The sequence below is a fragment of the Triticum aestivum genome, chromosome 6A, assembly GCF_018294505.1.
Source record: "Triticum aestivum cultivar Chinese Spring chromosome 6A, IWGSC CS RefSeq v2.1, whole genome shotgun sequence".
NCBI classification, from domain to species: Eukaryota; Viridiplantae; Streptophyta; class Magnoliopsida; order Poales; family Poaceae; genus Triticum; species Triticum aestivum.
The window spans coordinates 140,438,456-140,447,752 of NC_057809.1; positions in this window are offsets into that span (position 1 = coordinate 140,438,456).

A 9,297-nucleotide genomic window follows, 5' to 3' on the forward strand; every position below is an offset into this window, starting at 1 on the left:
AGATCATGGTGATGCATAGCAATGAGAGGGGAGAGTGTGTCCACGTACCCTCATAGGCTGAAAGCGGAAGCGTTAGCACAACGCGGTTGATGTAGTCGTACGTCTTCACGATCCGACCGATCAAGTACCGAACGCACGACACCTCCGAGTTCTGCACACGTTCAACTCGATGACGTCCCTCGAACCCTGATCCAGCCAAGCTTTCAGGGAGAGTTCCGTCAGCATGACAGTGTGGTGACGATGTTGATGTTCTACCATCGCAGGGCTTCGCCTAAGCACCGCTATGATATTATCGAGGTGGACTATGGTGGAGAGGGGCACCGCACATGGCTAAAAGATCCAAGAGATCAATTGTTGTGTCTCCAAGGGGTGCCTCTCTCCCCGTATATAAAGGAGTGGAGGAGGAGGGGGGGCGGCCACCCTAGGCGCGCCCCATGAGGAGTCCTACTCCCATCGGGAGTAGGACTCCCCCTTTCCATGTGGGAGTAGGAGATGGGAGGGAAGGAGAGAGAGGGGGAAAGGAAAGGGGGGCGCCGCCCCCCCTCCTTGTCCAATCGGACTGGGGGGGATGGGCCATGGCTGCCCTTTAGCCGCCCCTCCTCTTCTCCATTAGGGCCCAATAGGCCCATTAGTCTCCCTGGGGGGTTCCGGTAACCCCTGGTACTCCGGTATATGCCTGAAACTCCCCGAAACCATTCCGTTGTCCGAACATAGTCGTCCAATATATCGATCTTTATGTCTCGACCATTTCGAGACTCCTCGTCATGTTCGTGATCATATCCGGGACTCCGAACTACCTTTGGTACATCAAAAACCATAAACTCATAATATAGCCGTCATCGAACTTTAAGCGTGCGGACCCTACGGGTTCGAGAACTATGTAGACATGACCGAGACACATCTCCGGTGAATAACCAATAGGGGAACCTGGATGCTCATATTGGCTCCTACATATTCTACGGAGATCTTTATCGGTCAAACCGCATAACAACATACATTGTTCCTTTTGTCATCGGTATGTTACTTGCCTGAGATTCGATTGTCGGTATCTAAATATCTAGTTCAATATCGTTATCGGGAAGTCTCTTTACTCGTTCCATAACTCATCATCCCGCAACTAACTCATTAGTTGCAATGCTTGCAAGGCTTAAGTGATGTGTATTACCTAGTGGGCCCAGAGATACCTCTCCGACAATCGGAGTGACAAATCCTAATCTCAAAATACGCCAACCCAACAAGTACCTTCGGAGACACCTGTAGAGCACCTTTATAATCACCCAGTTACGTTGTGACGTTTGGTAGCGCACAAAGTGTTCCTCCGGTAAACGGGAGTTGCATAATCTCATAGTCAAAGGAACATGTATAAGTCATGAAGAAAGCAATAGCAACAAACTAAACGATCAAGTGCTAAGCTAACGGAATGGGTTAAGTCAATCACATCATTCTCCTAATGATGTGACCCCATTAATCAAATGATAACTCTTTGTCTATGGCTAGGAAACATAACCATCTTTGATCAATGAGCTAGTCAAGTAGAGGTAGACTAGTGACACTCTGTTTGTCTATGTATTCACACATTGTCATGTTTTTGGTTAATACAATTCTAGCATGAATAATAAACATTTATCATGATATAAGGAAATAAATAATAACTTTATTATTGCCTCTAGGGCATATTTCCTTCAGTGGCTGTCGGCGCCTCATTCCCTTCCTCGTCCTCTTTGGTCCTTGCTTCCTCCTTTCCCGCTCCCCCGTCCCCTCCTTCCTTAGCGTTGTCGTCGTCCACACGGTGGGCTCCCAAGCCGGTGTGTGCCAACCGCTTTTGGGTGCTGGATGCGGCGAGTTCTGACTCCGAGTTGGAGTTAAGCTACGGCTCTCTAGCGGTGCCTCCCCTGCCAATTCGGATGGCAGGGCAACTCGGAAGTTTGCATCGGGTGGGTGCGGCCGCGCTGCACCGACATCGATGCTGGATCCTGGCTAGTCGAGGGTCATTCATCAGGGTCGCAGATCTAGTAAGTTCCTCGTGCCCTCTCCGACGTCTGGCATGCTTGGTCCAACACTGGTACCCTCACTATCCGATGATCTGGAGGTCGTTCTGGATATGTTGTCGCCCTCCTCTTCCCCTTTGTCCTCACCAGTGCCAGGTTGTGGCACAACGGTGGCGGCTCGGGAGGAGAGGGATGGAACCCTAGACTCGTTTATTGGTGCTAGAGCGTTGGGTGACACAGGCTTGCTAGTGGGCCCGTATGTGCCCTGTTCAGTTTCTAGTCCAACTGGGGGCCCGCTCTCTTGGGTTGATTTTCCTCCCCTCTCTGGCGCTGTTGTTGGGCCGACTCTAGTGGCTCGTGGTGGGCTTGTGGGCCAGCCCGTCCTCCCCTGTCTGCTGGCCCGGCTGTGCGGAGCTACTTATGGATCTATAAGGGTTTGCTTGTCCCTACCCCTATGATTTCCATCTTCCAGACGTGTGTTGTCATTCTCTCCCTTGAAGGAAATATGCCCTAGAGGCAATAATAAAGTTATTATTTATTTCCTTATTTCATGATAAATGTTTATTATTCATGCTAGAATTGTATTAACCGGAAACATAATACATGTGTGAATACATAAACAAACATAGTGTCACTAGTATGCCTCTACTTGACTAGCTCGTTAATCAAAGATGGTTAAGTTTCCTAACCATAGACATGAGTAGTCATTTGATTAACGGGATCACATCATTAGGAGAATGATGTGATTGACTTGACCCATTCCATTAGCTTAGCACTTGATCGTTTAGTATGTTGCTATTGCTTTATTTATGACTTATACATCTTCCTATGACTATGAGATTATGCAACTCCCGTTTACCGGAGGAACACTTTGTGTGCTACCAAACATCACAACGTAACTGGGTGATTATAAACGTGCTCTACAGGTGTCTCCGAAGGTACTTGTTGGGTTGGCGTATTTCGAGATTAGGATTTGTCACTCCGATTGTCGGAGAGGTATCTCTAGGCCCACTCGGTAATACACATCACTTAAGCCTTGCAAGCATTGCAACTAATGAGTTAGTTGCGGGATGATGTGTTACGGAATGAGTAAAGAGACTTGCCAGTAACGTGGTTGAACTAGGTATTGAGATACCGATGATCGAATCTCGGGCAAGTAACATACCGATGACAAAAGGAACAACGTGATACATCTCCAATGTATCTATAATTTTTTATTGCTCCATGCTATATTATCTTCTGTTTTGGACATTATTGGGCTTTATTATCCACTTTTATATTATTTTTGGGACTAGCCTATTAACCGGAGGCCCAACCCAGAATTGCTGTTTTTTTGCCTATTTTAGGGTTCTGAAGAAAAGGAATATCAAACGGAGTCCAAACGGAATAAAACCTTCAGGAACGTGATTTTTGGAACGAACAAGATCCAGGAGACTCGGACCCTATGTCAAGCAACCAACAGGGAGGCCATGAGGTAGGGGGCGCGCCTACACCCCAGGCCGCCCTCCCCCCTCATGGGCCCCCTGTTGCTCCACCGACGTACTTCTTCCTCCTATATATACCTACGTACCCCCAAACGATCAGATACGGAGCCAAAACCCTAATTCCACCGCCGTAACTTTCTATATCCACGAGATCCCATCTTGGGGCCTGTTCCAGAGATCCGTCGGAGGGGGCATCGATCATGGAGGGCTTGTACATCAACACCGTAGCCTCTCCGATGAAGTCTGAGTAGTTTACTTCAGACCTTCGGGTCCATAGTTATTAGCTAGATGGCCTCTTCTCTCTTTTTGGATCCCAATACAAAGTTCTCCCCCTATCTTGTGGGGATCTATTCGATGTAATCTTCTTTTGCGGTGTGTTTGTTGAGACCGATGAATTGTGGGTTTATGACCAAGTTTATCTATGAACAATATTTGAATCTTCTCTGAATTCTTTTATGTATGATTGGTTATCTTTGCAAGTCTCTTCAAATTATCGGTTTGGTTTGGCCTACTAGATTGGTCTTTCTTGCAATGGGAGAAGTGCTTAGCTTTGGGTTCAATCTTGCGGTGTCCTTTCCCAGAGACAGTAGGGGCAGCAAGGCATGTATTGTATTGTTGCCATCGAGGATAACAAGATGGGGTTTTCATCATATTGCATGAGTTTATCCCTCTACATCATGTCATCTTGCTTAAAGCGTTACTCTGTTCTCTTGAACTTAATACTCTAGATGCATGTTGGATAGCGTTCGATGTGTGCAGTAATAGTAGTATATGCAGGCAGGAGTCGGTCTACTTGTCTCGGACGTGATGCCTATATACATGATCATACCTAGATATTCTCATAACTATGCTCAATTCTGTCAATTTCTCAATAGTAATTTGTTCACCCACCGTAAAATACTTATGCTCTTGAGAGAAGCCACTAGTGAAACCTATGGCCCCCGGGTCTATCTTCATCATATTAATCTTCCAATACATAGTTGTTTTCATTGCCTTGTATTTTACTTTGCATCTTTATCATAAAAATACCAAAAATATTATCTTATCATATCTATCAGATCTCACTCTCATAAGTGACCGTGTAGGGATTGACAACCCTTTATCGCGTTGGTTGCGAGGATTTATTTGTTTTGTCTAGGTGCGATGGACTCGCGCGTAGCCTCCTACTGGATTGATACCTTGGTTCTAAAAAACTGAGGGAAATACTTATGCTACATTGTTGCACCACCCTTTCCTGTTCAAGGGAAAACCAACGCAAGTGCTCAAGAGGTAGCAAGAAGGATTTCTGGCGCCATTGCTGAGGAGGTCTACGCAAAAGTCAACATACCAAGTACCCATCACAAACCCTTATCTCCCGCATTACATTATTTGCCATTTGCCTCTCGTTTTCCTCTCCCCCACTTCACCCTTGCCATTTTATTCGCCCTCTCTCTCTATCCGCCCTCTCTTTCTCTATTTGCCTCTTTTTTCCCATTTCTTGTTTCCTTGTGTGTTGGATTTCTTGCTTGTCTCGATGGCTCCTCCCCGATTTGGTGATCTTCACCTTAAAAGGTTAGAAGAAATCGAAAGCAACGTTAGGAGTTTTATGGTCTTGCAATTTGAACATAATAGTTTCTTTAGAAACAAACTTAAAGAACAAAAATGATTTATGAGTTACATGAATAAAGAGCTCGATGATATGTCTAAATAATTTGATGGTTTGAGATCCCAAATTGCTTGTCTTGAGAAGTTAATAGCTGAAGTTTCGGATAAGCAGGCTACCTTAGTTAATAAGATGGCCGCTAAACCGGAAGACCATGATAATAAAGATGAAGATCTAAAAGTTAATGATGTGTCATCTATTAAATCTTTGTTTTGCAATATGAATCTTCATAATGATGGGACTGAATATGATCCACCTTTACCTAGAAGGCGTTCAAAAAATTCGGAGTTTTTAGATCTTGCTGCTAAATTTGATAAAAGTGGGATTGTGGAAATGAAAACTTTAAATAGTAATGAACCCACTATTTTGGATTTCAAGTAATTTAATTATGATAATTGCTCTTTGATAGATTGTATTTCCTTGTTGCAATCTGTACTAAATTCTCCTCATGCTTATAGTCAAAATAAAGCTTTTACCAAACATATCGTTGATGCTTTGATGCAATCTTATGAAGAAAAACTTGAGTTGGAAGTTTCTATCCCTAGAAAAATTTATGATGAGTGGGAACCTACTATTGAAATTAAAATTAAAGATCATGAATGCTATGCTTTGTGTGATTTGGGTGCTAGTGGTTCCACATTCCAAAAACCTTGTGTGATTTGTTAGGTTTCCGTGATTTTGATGATTGCTCTTTAAACTTGCACCTTGCGGATTCCACTATTAAGAAACCTATGGGAAGAATTAATGATGTTCTTATTGTTGCAAATAGGAATTATGTGCCCGTAGATTTTATCGTTCTTGATATAGATTGCAATCCTTCATGTCCTATTATTCTTGGTAGACCTTACCTTAGAACGATTGGTGCAATTATTGATATGAAGGAAGGAAATATTAGATTCCAATTTCCGTTAAGGAAAGGCATGGAACACTTTCCTAGAAAGAAAATTAAAATACCTTATGAATCTATTATGAGAGCCACTTATGGATTGCCTACCAAAGATGGCAATACCTAGATCTATCCTTGCTTTTTATGCCTAGCTAGGGGCGTTAAACGATAGCGCTTGTTGGGAGGCAACCCAATTTTATTTTTATTCCTTGATTTTTTTCTCCTGTTTATTAATAAATAATTTATCTAGCCTCTGTTTTGGTTGTGTTTTTTGTGTTTAATTAGTGTTTGTGCCAAGTAGAACCGTTGGGAAGACTTGGGGAAAGTCTTGTTAATCTTGCTGTAAAAAACAGAAACTTTAGCGCTCACGAGAACTGCTTCCATTTTTATTTGGAAAGTGATATTTAGTTAATTATTTTTTAGATGATTAATAGATAAATTTCTCACGTCCAACAATTTATTTTAGAATTTTTGGGGTTCCATATCTTGCGCTAGCTACAGATTACTACAGACTGTTCTGTTTTTGACAGATTCTGTTTTTCATGTGTTGTTTGCTTATTTTGATGAATCTATGGCTAGTAAAATATTTTATAAACCATAGAGAAGTTGGAATACAGTAGGTTTAACACCAATATAAATAAATAATTAGTTCATTACAGTATCTTGAAGTGGTCTTTTGTTTTCTTTCGCTAACGGAGCTCACGAGATTTTCTAGTTTGAGTTTTGTGTTGTGAAGTTGTCAAGTTTTGGGTAAATATTTGATGGATTATGGAACAAGGAGTGGAAAGAGACTAAGCTTAGGGATGCCCATGGAACCCCCAAAATAATCTAAGGACACCTAAAAGCCAAAGCTTGGGGATGCCCCGGAAGGCATCCCCTCTTTCGTCTACTTCTATCGGTAACTTTACTTGGAGCTATATTTTTATTCAGCACATGATATGTGTTTTGCTTGGAGCGTCTTGTATGATTTGAGTCTTTGCTTTTAGTTTTACCACAATCATCATTTCTGTACACACCTTTTGAGAGACACACACATGATTCGGAAATTATTAGAACACTCTATGTGCTTCACTTATATATTTTGAGATATATAGTTTTGCTCTAGTGCTTCACTTATATTTTTAGAGCACGGTGGTGGATTTGTTTTATTGAAAATATTGATCTCTGGTGCTTCACTTAGATTATTTTGAGAGTCTTAAATAGCATGGTAGTTTTCTTAAATAATCCTAATATGCTAGGTATACAAGGTTAATAATAAAATTCTCTTATGAGTGTGTTGAATACTATGAGAAGTTGGATACTTGATAATTGTTTTGAGATATGGAGATGGTGATATTAGACTCATGCTAGTTGAGTAGTTGTGAATTTGAGAAATACTTGTGCTAAAGTTTGTGATTCCCATAGCATGCACGTATGGTGAACCGTTATGTGATGAACTCGGAGCATGATTTATTTATTGATTGTCTTCCTTATGAGTGGCGGTCGGGGACGAGCGATGGTCTTTTCCTACCAATCTATACCCTAGGAGCATGCGCGTAATACTTTGCTTTGATAACTTGCAGATTTTTGCAATAAGTATAGGAGTTCTTTATGACTAATTTTGAGTCCATGGATCATACACACTCTCACCCTTCCACCATTTCTAGCCTCTCTAATACCGCGCACCTTTCGCCGGTATCATACACCCACCATATACCTTCCTCAAAACAGCCACCATACCTACCTATCATGTCATTTCCATAGCCATTCCGAGATATATTGCCATGCAACTTTCTACCATTTCGTTTACCATGGCACGCTTTAACATTGTCACATTGCTTTGCATGATCATGTAGTTGACATTGTATTTGTGGCAAAGCCATTGTTCATATTTCTTTCATACATGTCACTCTTGATTCATTGCATATCCTGGTACACTGCCGGAGGCATTCACATAGAGTCATATTTTGTTCTAAGTATCTAGTTGTAATTCGTGAGTTGTAAGAAAATAAAAGTGTGATGATCATCATTATTAGAGCATTGTCTCAAGTGAGGAAAGGATGATGGAGACTATGATTCTCCCACAAGTTGGGATGAGACTCCGGATGAAAAACAAAATAAAATAAAAGAGGCCAAAGAAGCCCAAATAAAAAAAGAGGCCATAAAAGAGAGAGAAGAAAAGGCCCAAATAAAAAACATGAGAGAAAAAGAGAGAAGGGACAATGCTACTATCCTTTTACCACACTTGTTCTTCAAAGTAGCACCATGATCTTCATAATAGATAGTCTCCTATGTTATCACTTTCATATACTAGTGGGAATTTTTCATTATAGAACTTGGCTTGCATATTCCAATGATGGGCTTCCTCAAAATGCCCTAGGTCTTCGTGAGCTAGCAAGTTGGATGCACACCCACTTAGTTTCTGTTTGAGCTTTCATATACTTATAGCTCTAGTGCATCCGTTGCATGGCAATCCCTACTCACTCACATTGATATCTATTGATGGGCATCTCCATAGCCCATTGATACGCCTAGTTGATGTGAGACTATCTTCTGCCTTTTCGTCTTCTCCACAACCACCATTCTATTCCACCTAAAGTGTTTTGTCCATGGCTCACGCTCATGTATTGCGTGAAGATTGAAAAAGTTTGAGAATGTCAAAAGTATGAAACAATTGCTTGGCTTGTCATCGTGGTTGTGCATGATTAAATACTTTCTGTGGTGAATATAGAGCATAACCAGACTATATGATTTTGTAGGGATAACTTTCTTTGGCCATGTTATTTTCAGAAGACATAATGCGTAGTTAGTATGCTTGAAGTATTATTATTTCTATGTCAGTATTAAACTTTTTGTCTTGAATCTTTCGGATCTGAATATTCATACCACAGATAAGAAGAATTACATTGAAATTATGCCAAGTAGAAATCCACATCAAAAATTCTGTTTTTATCATTTACCTACTCGAGGACGAGCAGGAATTAAGCTTGGGGATGCTTGATATGTCTCCAACGTATCTATAATTTTTGATTGCTCCATGCTATATTATCTTCTATTTTGGACATCATTGGGCTTTATTATCCACTTTTATATTATTTTTGGGACTAACCTATTAACCGGAGGCCCAGCCCAGGATTGTTGTTTTTGCCTATTTTAGGGTTTTGAAGAAAAGGAATATCAAACGGAGTCCAAACGGAATAAAACCTTCGGGAACATGATTTTTGGAACGAACAAGATCCAGGAGACTTGGACCCTATGTCAAGCAACCAACAGGGAGGCCACGAGGTAGGGGGTGCGCCTACCCCTCCCCCCAAGCGC